Genomic DNA, 14,247 nt, shown 5'->3' on the forward strand with positions numbered 1-14,247 from the left:
AAGAGCTAATTTCTGTAAAAGAAAAGTCTATAAACAAAGTAAAGGACAAGAATGTGGTTTAGAATGAACAATGCTGAAATATATAGAGATGACTATTTCTAAAAATATCAGAGTACTGAATCTCCATGGAGCTGGTGGAGTACAGCTGGACATGCTGGTGATAGGCTAGGAGTTGTTTAAGCAACCTCCTCCCCCCAGCTCTACTCATAAATACCAGCTTTCAGTCCTTGTGAATGTTTTAAGCCTCAAAGACAAAAATGAGATTAGCATGAAAAGCTTCAACTGGCAGTTCCCCATTTCCCTTTTGGTTCCCTGTAAGAAATCTTACCAAAGAGTCATTTACAAGCAGCTTTCTCCAACAGAGTAGTTGAAGAGCAGGCTTGAAGTTCTTGATTTACTGGTAAGTCTTTAGAAACAATTGGTATTATAATTATTTTGATTGCCCTTTACTCTAAAATTTCCCCAAATCTCCATCATTAGGACTCATATATTGTGGAGCTGACAAAAAAAAATTATCCTTTTTAGCTCCCTACAAAGAGATAAGGTGGGCCAACAGGCAGAGGGGATGGGGACAAGTAGCTACACTTCAGGGCTTGGATGGCAATCAACAACTGAGGTGAGAGTGAGGCTGAACGACTCTGAAGCAGTAAGGCTGGAGGAAGCACTGGGCTGTTCTACCAGTCCTTGCCTTTAAGAGGACTGAAAAAGCCCAGTCTGGGCTCCTGGGTTCATGGGACCCACCAGGGCACATCATGCCTCCAGCTGCATACCCCTCCTGGCCTGTGCGAGCTCTGGTAGCACAGGATAGGCACGGACAGGCACTGAGAACAACTCGCAGACAGGCTTTAGTTTTCTTCCGTGTAACATGAGGGTATGCAAGCTTACCCCCAGCAAAGGCAGGAAAAAGGCGTAACTTGTTAGCTCTGGGAGAAGTGGGGCTTTACGCATAAGAACACTGCATTTAGAGAAGTGCTAGCTTTTTTAGCATCATAGCCCTTCCACTCCTTGCACATTCCTTGCACAAGAGGTGTATTAATAATATTAAGGTGACACACATGAAAGAGAATCATTCACCATGCCAGACTAATACTCCTATCAAACACAAAACTCATACAGCTTGACCTTTGCTCAGTACCTCTGTATCCCACTGAAACTGACTGGCTTTTTGATTAGCTCACCTCTTTCCAAAGTCAAACCAGAACACCAGTTACAAAACATATACAAACTATGGGCTTGTAACCCTTGTGCCCAGCATTAAGATATAAACTGGATTCATGACACAACTGGCTGTCAGTCCCATACTGTTTCTACTAACATTTGGCAAAATTAGAACTAAATGCATGAGTTCATTCAAGATGCATTGTGTGTATGTGTGGCTGTGTACTTGCAGCTGTACCTTAGTACAGTAGATGCTTAAATTAAGGGGAAAAAAATGGAATTTTGTTTATTTCTCCTAATATGATTACACAGCCTGTGTATAACAAAGTAGTATCAACAGACATTTGCTCCCTGGGTCACAGGATTAGGGATTACGTAAATTCTCTTTCAATCAGCAATTTTTGCAATTCTTGTCTGTATTACTTTGTTACCATTGAATGGGGAATGTTCAGCTATTAATGTTCCTGTCTAGAATTTTCAGACTTCAAGCTCATGAGGCAACCAAGTGAACTTCTAACTCATGAGAGTAATAATTTGCTCTGTACATCATGTCCATGGCTCTTTTTACAAGCTATTTGCAGTTTCAGCAGCGATCTTTCCCCAACAAGGAGTGTAAAGACAACAGCATCTTGCACCTAGCACAAAAAAAGGGGAAAGGTTTAATTACACATTTGATGGTGCCTGAATATGCTAAATTTAGACAGCTAAATACCATCCTAGTAGTATATACAATCATAGATCATTCCTTTTTCCAACAAGCATATAAGTCAGTCATATCCCAATTCAGACTGTGCCACATCACTCAGGGATGTGATCATGAACAGCTTCTGCAAAACCTGCCCTAAACAACAACAGCTTACACCCAGAGACCCGGCTGTACTCCCAGATAGAGTAAGACAGGTGGAAGTTGCTGAATTAGAATCAAAACTCTGAAGTACCATCAAAGCACCACAGGTGGCTATTTAGAGATGTAGCTTACTTTTTTAGAAAATACAGTACAGATAGGCTCTCATTCAAATTTACACTCTCCAAGAGCTGTAATTAGGAATGTAGCCTAGGATTGTGCTTTCATCTAATGCCCAGGGTTAAAATTAGTGCAAAATCATTGCAGTTCAGCGTCAAATTTAAATCAGATAAAACTAAGATGCAGGAATAAGATATTTTAAATCAAGCTCTTTTCTGTCTTCTAAAATGTAAAACTCTCCTCACTCTATTCTCTTGCTCCTTTCATGCCTTCATTTCCTGGCTGCTAGCTAAATTGATGGGCAGAACTTTTGCCTCTGAAATTCAGGTGTCTCACCTAACAGATAACCATGGAGCATGTAAGAACTCTTCTACTCTGAGCTGAGTTTCAACAAGGTCTCTTGACTTCTGTGTCTGCTTGACTTCAGCTCACAAAGATTTTCCAGCAGTCCCTTCCCCAAAATGAAACGTGTAGGAAGGAACTCACAAGAGCTTTCCAGCTTGGCAACAAGTTCCTCCTGATTTCAGGTGTGAAAAGCACAGTTTGGGATGGTGAACAGCTTGTTCATCTTGCATTTGCTGCTGTTCTGTAACAAGCACATGTTGGTCATGCAGCCCTGACTCTGTCTAGGGTTTAGAAGCCCTTTGGGTTTTGAAAGCTCTCCTAGAGCCTTGAAAGCAAGGGATTTAAGTTGGCAGGCTATTTAAGTTTGGCTGCTTCTTTGGATGCTTTTTTGCTGTAGCCTGTTCTGTTGCAGTCTGCTTATGGTCAGCTTCCCATCCCTGATGCACTGAGTACAGCTTGGGAGAACTGCAGAAAACCACAGGTATCAAAAATGAGGTTATTTTAGTCTGCTGAGAAACTTACTGACTGCATCAGGGAATTCACCAAAGCAGTTGAGAGCCTGAAGTTCACCATCAGACTGGTACACCTTCATCAAGTTTAGTTGATTTTCTCAGCTTAACTCTCTTTTTCCACTAAAATTCACCAGCATGTACAAGGATTGGCAGTCAGCTGCCAGGGCTTTGATGTCTCTTTGGAGTGCTGCTCTTGGGAAATATTTTCCTCTCTAGGACTGGGACCACTGAAAACTGTGATGTGATGGTCTCTGTATGAATCTCTGCCTGAGAATGGGGACTGTGTGGAGCATGTTACTGCTTTGTATTTTCCGTATGTGTTAGTGTGTCTCTCCCTCCATGCTTTGAGCTCCTTTATGGAAAGGTAAATCTACAAAGATCCTGAATCCAGGAGAAGGAAAACAAGGAAAATGAAGTGCTGTAAAATGAAAGTCATTCTCATGGTCATCCAGGGTAATGTTAATGTCTAGCTTAAACCCCTACTAACCTCCATTGTCAACAAATAATCCTTCTTGGATATATTCTTCCATCTGTGAGCACTAAGACTTGCAGTAAATACTTTGCCATGTGGCAAAGCCTTTCATGGTATTTCAGCTAGTTCTGCTATCATTTTTTTAAATGTGTGAGAAGCGATCACAGATCCCCACTCCACAATGACAAAGAAGTAACTATGAGGATAAATTCTAACTTGGTTTCAAACAATGTTGCTGCTTGACAGTTTGACAGGTCTGCAGACAGTGGGACCTCGCACACAAAGGGAAAATCACCTATTTAAGCTTTACATTTACTCACATAGGTGCAGAAAAAACATCTGATCTAGAGAGCCAGTCTCTCAGTGTACACTCAGTCCTCAAGCTCTCTGCCATAGCTGCCAATAAGTACTTCAGCCACTGCCAACTGCAGCCATAGTTATGTGATTTGGACAGAAATCTCTCCACTAGAATCTGGATAAAGCCCAGTAACTCATTTCACACTGGCCCACAGCCATGGGATGGTAATGACTTTTGGGCACCACTCTGATTCAACAAGTCTGGTAATGCAGAAGGTGAAAAGCTCTTTATTCTGTTTCTCTGTATTCTGTTGTTTGAATTTTAAGCCGTTCTGTTCCTGGAGGATGGAGAATCAGCAATAGTTATCTTAACAGATTGCTTTCTGTGCCACAGCTGTGTGATTTACGTGCTGCCTATGCAGTGACAAAAGCAGATCTCTCATGACCTTGCATGGGTTTGTCAGGAGTAAAAGTCAGATTTCCTCCTTCCCCAGACAGATGCTAAGGACCAATTAAAAAAAAAAAAGTATTGGAGTTTTGTGCTTACTCCTCTTTCTACACAGGGTATTTGAAGCCTCAGATTGGTCCAATGCAATCCATTCACATTTTCCCAGTCCAATAACAACATCTGGCCACTGACTGGGAGCAAGGCTTACTGCTTCACAGAAGGCACACACCTGGGAAGCTTTACACATTATGGAATAGCTGTTTCAATGCTCCTTTAGACAGGAAATTAAGGATATTCATACAAAAGTGTCTTAACAGTAACTGAAAACAAACCAAAACAACGCAAGCCTGAGAAGAAAATCAGTCAACGTGATAAAATAGTTAGATGGAAATTTTAAACCACAAGGTGACTCCATCTATGCCCTGCACTGATCTACATAGTGTGCCTTTCCTCAAAACAGACTTCTATTAAAATACAAAACTAACTTGCAACACCCTGCTGGAGTTTCCTATGCCATATCATAAACCACAGCCTGATGACTTCCCACCAGGCCAGGGTTATACCATCGACATGATTGTTTTAGGAGAAGGGGAAGTAAGAAACTGCTAACTCGCTGTACTTTACAGTCATCAGATAAAAGAATTTCCATGCGATATTTCTTGGCAAATAGTCAGCAGTGAAAACACAGCACGGTTAAAGGACTTGAAATAAATTACACCTCTTAACTCAGCCCGATCTACTGTGTAAAATAGTCAAGAGGTAACAGTAAAACACTTCTTTAGTGGTGATAATTATGTAACAGAGAAGGAAAACTGGACCATGACAGTTTCCCTCTGCTGGATATTCAAGGCTACCATAAAGCTCAAGGAAGTATCAGATGCTGAGACCTTCATATTTTTGATCCAAAACCACAGTAAACAAAATCTGGCATTAATACACCAGAAAAAATGAAAACAACATGCTTTGCTATTCAGTGTGTGACTACATTGCACTAGTGAGCCCAAACTGAGACTGGTATCAATCTGTGTTTGAAAATAGCTGTACCTTGATATACATCCACTGTAATAAACTGAAATACCAAAACAACTGTAACATTGTGGGGCCTATGTATGATTTGCACCATTTCCCACCTGCCCTGGATTTTCTGTACACCAAAATACAGAGAATCTGCAAGTTGCTCCTTCTCATCTGTATATTTCAAAATTTGGGGCACTTTTGCTTCTATTCATGATGAAAATAAGATTTAAAATAAAATGTACATTTAAACAACCCGTTGAGGCAGTTTTCTTAAAAACTGTTCCTGTTCATATTCACAGAATAGCCACTGAGTGCCAACATAGCTACATGCACCCAGCAACACTTCAAACTATGTCTTTATTTTTCAGAATTATTAGCTAAAAAGTTCAACATGTAATGTAAAGCTGTGACAAAGCCACTGAGAAAAGACCCGCCAAACTAACACCCATTCCATACCACTCACAACTTTAAATCACAAAGGCTTCTTTGGCATCATAGCCCATGGAAAATGCACATGTAATTTGCTGTCTCCATTTTCCTCTCATTTCTGATGTCCACAGTTCATCTTTGACATATTTTTCATTTGGAAGAAAATGGGAATTGGTTGGCACATTTTTCATAGCATGAGACGACATACCAACACAAAGTAAAAAAAGCAGAAAAGAAAGGCAACTTTAAAATTTCCAAAGGAAAGTGCATGCAAAGTGTTTTATCCCGTCAGTTTGGACTCAGTAAAGTCTATCCCTACCCACTGTAATTCCCTGTTAATAAACAGTTTTCCCAGCTATGTCAAATACCTCGCTTAATTCTACCTTCTACAATCCTTTGGCTCAATCTGTAAATGTTCCATGACAAAATAAAAGCTTTTAAAATGTGAGCTTTTAGTATTTACAAAGATAAATGAGCAGGTAGTTCACATAATTCTCATCAAGATATTAACTTTCTTTCTTTATTTTTAATCCCTTTTCAAGAGCCATATTTTACACAGCAAAGGTAAATGTGTTGGAGCTACCACTATTCCGAATAGTGTGTTGTTGTACAGTTCAAAAGGAACAAACATTCTGCAAGTATTTGTGTAAAAGCACTACTGCTTGGTGCATGCATGAGTATTGCAGGTAATCAAACTGAACAATTAAATGCAAATACTTCATAAATACTAAGGTAAGATCCAAAGTCCAGTGGGAGAATGACTGATTCTTCTGGACATAGAGAAGGCAGAGATACTGAATGCCTTCTTCGCACCTGTCTTTAGTGTCAAGACTATCCCTCAGGAATCTCTGAGCCAGAAGGAATGCTTTAAGGAAGATATTCCTTAAATGGAATTGGGTTAGAAAACACCTAGGCAAATGTGACGTCCCTAAGTCCATGGGCCCTAATAGGATGCATCCATGAGTGCTGAGAGAGCTGGCACACACCAGAATGAGTCTACTCATTACTATCTTTGAAAGGTTGTGGCAATCCAGAGAGGTGCATGAGAACCAGAAAAAAGCAAATCTCACTCCAGTTTTCAAACAGGGCAGGAAGGAGGACCCAGGGACCTACTGGCCAGTCAGCCTGACCTTAATCGCTGAGATCAGCTCACTTGGTTAGAGTACAGTAATAACACCAAGGTGGTGGGTTTGGTCCCCATATGGGCCATTCATTCAGGAGTTGGACTTGGTGATCCTTGAGGATCCCTTCCAAGTCAGAATATTTTGTGAAAGGAGAATGATGGAGCACCTCATTCTGGAGGCCATCTCTGTCAGCATGGACGGACGACAAAAAAGTCATCAGGAGTAGTCAACATAGACTCACTAAAGTTAAATTGTGCTCAAAACAGAGGATGAAAGTTAAGGTACAAAGATGTCAAACAGGCAATTTGGATATTAACAAACAGTAGAGTCTGTGCCACACTCTACATTTAAAAAATATTTATTTTTAAAAAATACAGGAAGACTGCTGTTAAGGTCCTAAGGTAGTTATTTCTGTTTCTAAGCTGCAAATCACCACACACATTTGCAGTTCCAAGCAGCAAACACCGAATGTGACCACCAGGAGATTATACAAATGTCACTACAAGTGATCTTGAAAACTCTCCTGAACAGCAGAAACAGGGGAAAGAACACACAGATGGGAAGCAATGCAGTGTGATACCACTGCTACTAATCCATGCTTTGCTATCTGATTTTTAGGAAGGCAGCAAAGATTGCACTGGGCAAGCTGCAGATTTTTACTTATTATCATTTCAGATGATATTGAGATTGAGGCATTCAGAAAATGGACTTTAAAAGAAAGAGCAAGAGACAGCTTTGACCTCATGGCTCTCTTAGATATGTTTAATAAATCACTGTCACTCCTGCTCCCTTTCCAAAAGAGACGAAACACAAGAGCACCATGCAGTTGAGACAAAAATAGTGCCTGGAAGATAAAAATATCAGCCACCCATTCTCACCCCAAGATCAAAGACTGCACCTGGATTTTAAAATATAATTAGCATGTGCACATGCCATGCTTGCAGAAACCAATGCCAATGCTATTCAGAGGTGCTAGTGCCCTTCAGACTGACTGGGTTTGTCTGTTCAGGAGTAAACGTGACATAACCCCAGCTCAGCCTAAAGAGCAACCTACTTCATAAATTACCAACTCCTTTCTAATGTCTGCTACATTGGTATTATTCCCTTTTTTCTTCTCGTAAGAATAAATTAAATAGTGTAGATATGCACAAAAAGAGACCTGTCATATAGTTGTTATGGTATAAGCATGCTATATTTTTAATGGTTTTTTTTCAAAATTCCGTGCCCATACATATATAACTTCCTTTAAACTCAGTTTATTGATTAGCTTATCTTGCTTCCCAAATCATGGCGATGATGATGCTTCCTATCAGTTCTCATTCCAACTTTTCCTCAAGTGCCTGTCTATCTTCCAAGAGGACAGATTATTTGGTGTCTGAAAAAATAACTAGTATATTTTGATAATGTTCATGGATTAATGCCATCTGCTTCCCAAAATCCCACGTGTTTACGACACTCTCAGCAACTAACTGTTGCTGAAAGAAGTGCTCAAAGGATCTGCAAGAATTTTTTCTGCCTGGAGGCAAATGCCACCCTGACAGGTCACCGGCAGAGTTTTATGAAACTGAACAAGTGACAGTATAAATTCTTGCCCTGTTAGGCTGCCAAGGCAGGGACTGCATTGAACTGACCGCTGCTACTGTTGGCCTCACCACACACGCTGTGCAGGGATTTGAAATGCATGTGTGGAAACCATAAGCGATGAAGAAGATCTTTGTGTTCATAAACGAGGGCTGAGGGACAAACCTTATCTTCTGCAAACACAGCCGAATGCAACAGAAAGTGTCATTGACTTACTCACTTTGACAGAAAACAAACAAATCCATTTAGAGGGGGAGGAAAGCATCTCTACTGCAAACCAAAATTAATTGCATGCATGGAACAACAGCAATGAATTTTGACCACAGACATAAGCGCTATGGTTTTCCAGAAGCCTAAAAGCATTTCCCTGTCTGAATGCTCCAGAGTTTGTCTGGGCAGGAAGGGGCTGTATGCTGCCCATGCCACTGCCACTGCCCCCAGCCCATCAACCAGTGCCCACTGACAGGCTTCCATGCCTGCCTGCCCACTCAGGCCTCTGGAAGAGGAGGAACCAGTCCTCAGCCCCACTGGCTTTACTTGCTTTGCTTTTTTCCAACGTCATACAGATATATCCTCACAACTACACTTCATACACAACCTCGAAGCCTAAGAAATGTGAACTGCAAACACCCTCGCAAACTTGTATCCCATGTGCTTTTCTCCTTGTCCAGAAGTTTTCAAGAGATTCATGACCACCTTTCTTTCATTCTCTACAGATTTCTCTACAATTCTGGTCAAATGTAAAATGTTTTTTTTTTTCCAGCGCCCAGCCAGATATGAACAGCAATGAGTAGGAGAAAAAGTACATTTTTTTTTTATTATTTGGCTACTTTTCCAATTAACTAGTATTTGAAAGGTACAGAACAGATGCAGCATTTTAATAAGCGTTACTGACATACACATGCACTATATGTCACCAAACTACCTCTAAAGTTAGACAAAATGGTGACTATCACTAAGGCTAAAACCAGTCCCACCTCTGAAATTTATGCCCACAATGTAAACCTGGCACCAAAATTAGCCTAGTACTGCCAAAAAATTTATTTTTAAATTAACTTCAAATCCAAAGGTTCATATAAAGGAGAAAAAGTGAAACATCTTCTTAAGTTTAATATCAGGCTGATTTCCAGGTACTAGCTCTTCCAAAAATCTCTTTTTACCTCAATTCTCACCAAAAAGGAAAACAGGAAATCTTTTATCTACAGTATTTTCTCGATAATCTACCACCCTTCTCCTTAAATCTAAACCTACCAAAGTGCACCTAAAGGTTTGCATCAGTCTCCTGACACCGTACAAACTCTGACCCCCAGTCTGAGCAAATGAATAGGAAATCTCCAGTGTGTGTGTGTGTGTGTGTGTGTGTCCCTGCAGGAACCAAAGCTGCAAACACAAGACCCTGTGCATCACGAGCAGCTGGCTCCCTGCTGCCCCACATCTTGCCAGCACACCAGTAACACTGCTTTTCCTTCAGTCCCTCTCTGACCTTTCTGAAGAACCCACTGAACTTCACTGTTTTACTTTTTTTTCCCAGTCTCTTTAGTGCTCTGCTCAAACCAGGCTTTAAAAAAAAAAAAAAAAAATTAAAAAGAAAATAAAAGAAAGTAAAAAGAAGAAAAAGGGAAGGATGAGGGGGGGAAAGCACAAGTGCTTTGTGAGCTGAAAAGCTAAAGCCTTCTACTTACACCGAGTTTCCGCGCGCTCGCTACATCGCTGCCAGATTCCCCGAGGATGAGAGTCATGTGAGGAGGCAGAGGGTGGCTCTGCTAAGCAAACACAGCACCGTAGGCCGGGCTAATCCTGCACCTGTGGCGTGTTATTCAGCAGTAAAGAAATGTAGTCCAGACTGCCTCTGCTTAATACGGCTCAGCTGTTTTCCTCCGTGCTTGCTTTGATTGTAAGCTGGCAAACAATATTATTTCAGCCAGGCGCAAAGGAGTATTCAGGCTACATAGGATGTGACAGTAAAAAGGTGAAAGAAAAAGAAAATCCTGGAATTGCAAATCAAACAAAGATCCTGAGCAAAACAGAATTTCTAACTCTTTCCAGATGGTTGGCAATGCCTTCCAAGGTCAGTATATAAAATGCACGCTGAAGTTGGAGCCTTCTGCTCCTCACCTCCCTTTAAAGTGTGACTACTTGTGATACAGGATAAACCACAATGGCCTGGCCCTCATTTACCCAATTCAATAGGTATTTGCCAATAAGAGCAATCACAAGGAGGTTTCAATGGGTTTTAGGCTTCCCCTGGTACAAAAAATGCCAATTGAGAACAGACTATGAAAAGAAATGGCATGAAACCAGCAATTTGGGATTTTTTTTTTCAGAGAAAAAGACAGCAAAGAGGTCATGACATTGCTACCAGGATACATTGGCTTTATCATAGCACATCACAAAAAAAACACAAAACACCCCCACAAAACTAAAACAAACAAAAAACAAAAACAAGAAACAACAACAACAAAAAACCCAACAAAACACAAACAAACAAAAATAAACAAACAGGAAAAAACAAACCCAAACAAAGCAAAAAAAGGATAGGAAACTTGATAAAACAGCATCAAACAGCATTAAAATTTGGTCCCATCATGGAAGAATAGCAAGAATTTCATTCCAAGGTAGAGTACGTAACCACTGAGAGGAATTTATGATCCTGGTATTTGCTGTACAAGTTGACTAACCACTGTTAAAAATTCTCTGTAATTATGACCTGCATATATTTAAATAAAACAAACCAGTATTATTTAAAAACAAAACCACACAGATTATTATTTCAGATACTTGAAATAATTTAGTTAATTTTTAACTTTAATGCAAGGAAAAGTAATCCAGTAATTGGGATTTATTCCAGGTAACATTGTCATAATACACCACACCTCCTTCCCATAACATCTATCATTTCCATGGTAGCATGGAACTGTCAGAGACGACCAATAGATGCTGTTACTAATGTTTCTTTCTCATATTAAGCTGCAAACATCAGATACTGCAGTCACAACATGCTCAATGGCATTTGTACTGAAATGCTCTTCTCTACAAAATGATACTTCAGTTTCTGCTCCATCATTCCCTAATCTAATTCCACATTTGGAAACTGGTAATGAAAAAAAGAGATATCTGCACATTCAGAATTACATATCGAATTTCTTGGTGGAAGGTTTATTGCAGCTGCTGTTTACCAATGGGATTATTTCCAAAGAAATAGGAGCTTTATTCCTATGAGAAAATGCTCATAACGAATCTGGAACTATACGAACTTTTAACTGGTTTCTTATAGAAGAGCTAACTCTTCAGGATGCTGAGTGAAACAAGGATATCTAGATATTTGATTATATCACAGAGTAAAAAGCAGGAAACAAGACTTTATACAACATAACAACAAAGTAAAAAAGCTGCCTTCAATTTCCTCTTTCAAAAAATTTGCATGTCTTTTCTTTTCAAATACTTAACTCCTTTTTTTGAGCCTTACACACACATTTTTAAAGCTATTTGATACTAGCAGAGGCAAAGGCTAAATTTTTCCTCCTCCATACTCTTTGGTCTGTTCCTGATGCACCCTACTTTACAGAACTGCCTGTAACTCTATCAAGACCACATGTACCACGTGAAAAAGATAGAGGATGTCTAAATTTCTGCCAACACAATGCTGAACCATGGTCCTGCTAGAAACTGCTTAGTGCTCCTGGCAGCAATCACGTTCCTCCTCTTCAACCCACTGAGGGCATCCTGCTCATTCTGCCTTGTGTCTCCTGGAGCTCATTCATGGCAATGTCCAACAAAAACATCTCCAGAGTTGTAAGTAGTGTTTTGAATTTGCTTTCTTTGTACACTGTGCCCTTTGCACCACATGCGGTGCTACCCAGACTGTGCTCTGTACCAGTCTGCTGTTCCCCTGCCAACACAAAGCTCAAAACCTACTTCTAAGAGAACGTGAAAACTCAGAAAAACAATGAAAAACATGGAAGCTGGAGCATAAACAAGACTGATATAAGTGTCTTTAAGTAGCAGCAACTTTCACATAGAATTCTTTTTACAACCAGTCACCCACCTAAATGTTTACATTTAATTAGCTCTCAAAACAGTGGACTAGATGGCTGTGGAGACATAGGAATTAGGGACACAGACTGTTTTGTATATCACTAGCTGAACTTCACCAAAAACCAGCAATAGCTTCCTGCTAGATTGCCTGTTTGAAAACAGAACACTGTGCTGGCTGAAATACTTCAAGGGTGCTATCTACCTCACAAGACCTACATCTGCAATTTCCAATAAATACTCTTCCTGCAAGTTAAAAAAACTCAGGAAAAAGTCATATTGACAAGCTGACAGAATATAGAAGAATATTAACCCTTAACACCATGAGGCATTGTTGCTCCCCATATTATTTAAATTTGATGGATAAACAAGGAACTTTTGTTCCCAAGGTAATAATAATAATAGAGCATTACTGATGGGTGGTAAATCTACTTCACTTTTCTTTCTTTCCCTTCTCTCTTCCCAGAGCATGCACTTAACCCTATTACAAAGGAAAGCCTACCACTCTCCATTCACAACTAAGCCAAAGGTCAGGAAGATACAAAAAATCATCTTTCTTTCATTAATAAATTCAAATGTCATATAAAAAGGCCTAGAACAAAATATAGTAATTGCCAGCTGCCTAATTATTTTCTCATTCTCTTCCAGGCCTCAACACAATGCCTTTTTTAGGCTGCCTGCCAGTGATGTTTGGAACATTAAAATATAGCCCATTTCTGCAAAGACTTTGTGTTGCACAATGTGCTCTGATGGGCAAAACTGAAGCAAATATAAGAGCAATCTGATATTATTTACCTTAAATGACGAGGGAAGCGAGAACACTGTGCGCTGTCAACTCCCTCTCAGGTTTGTATCCATTCTCGTAGAACAGTTCAGTAATAGGAGGCTGGAGGTTAGAGGTGGCCAAGGACAAATTTTGGTTCCCAATTAACACTACTGAGCCATGAAAGCCTTGTCTACCAGGCGCCATCACATACAAACTATCCTCCCACTGCACAGGGCCCTTGCTCTCTGCAGAGTTCAGTGTCTCCTGGCTTGCTCAACAGTGTAAGCAGAGGGATCATTAGTTATGACTAGTAGAGTCTAGGAGATAATGTTGACTCTCATTTCAGGAACTATTAAGCTATAAACACTGCGCTGAAAGCCATTTATCTGCATTTTAAGATAAACAGAGAAGCTATTCAATTAAGTAGACTGCAAGAAATAAGCTACAGATGCCAAATCGAACAACTTTTAAACTCCAAAAGAGAAAATCTGTGCATTTAATAAGCACAACATTAAAACATGAAATTACTCACAGGGAAGTTCATAAGCAGCACAGCTTAACCACCCCACCATGTCTGATAAAAAAATACAAATCAAAGTGTAATTACAAAACAGTTAAATCCAAGCCATGTAAATTACATGCACTTACAATTTTCAAGTTCCTACCGCAGCCACCAGTGATGAAGTACAAGGTTATGAAGTGGCAATTTTCGTACAGCAGTATTTACATTTTATCTCCACATCACTACAGTTTGAAAATGAGATGCTATTCCAGACCTCCCCAAATGAGATAAATGCCTAAGCTGTCATGTTCGAATCTGCACTTGCTAAGAACATTCTTCCTGAGATAAGCAAAAGAGAATGAAATTAATTTCTTGAGTCTTGCCAACTAACCAGCTTTTTTAACTGAATATTATTCATCTATTTGGACATATCACTATGAGATCTTTAAGATACTAGCTTAAAAAAACTAAAAGAAAAAACCCAACCTCAAACCACTAAAAAGCATACCCACAAAATAGTTTCCAGCATCCTTTAAAAAGATATAAAATACAAGGCCTTCTAAGCATTAAAAAAAAAGATGGATTTTTCATTCCCCCCCC

At 39.8% G+C, this 14,247-nt stretch overlaps 1 protein-coding gene across 4 annotated transcripts in view; it reads right to left on the reverse strand.

Moving 5' to 3' along the window:
- The window catches only part of BMPR1B (bone morphogenetic protein receptor type 1B), a 187,482-nt gene that overhangs the window by 30,736 nt on the left and 142,499 nt on the right, over positions 1-14,247 (reverse strand). Inside the window, exon 1 of one of the 4 annotated variants that reach the window (XM_017745131.1) lies at positions 10,030-10,087. The exons of the other annotated variants lie outside the window; for them this stretch is intronic. The gene's annotated coding sequence lies outside the window, so the exon portion shown is untranslated. Of the gene's footprint in view, positions 1-10,029; positions 10,088-14,247 lie in introns of those variants that run through there. 4 annotated transcript variants of the gene reach the window in all.

The sequence above is a fragment of the Corvus brachyrhynchos genome, unplaced genomic scaffold, assembly GCF_000691975.1.
Source record: "Corvus brachyrhynchos isolate BGI_N302 unplaced genomic scaffold, ASM69197v1 scaffold249, whole genome shotgun sequence".
Lineage (NCBI taxonomy): Eukaryota > Metazoa > Chordata > Aves > Passeriformes > Corvidae > Corvus > Corvus brachyrhynchos.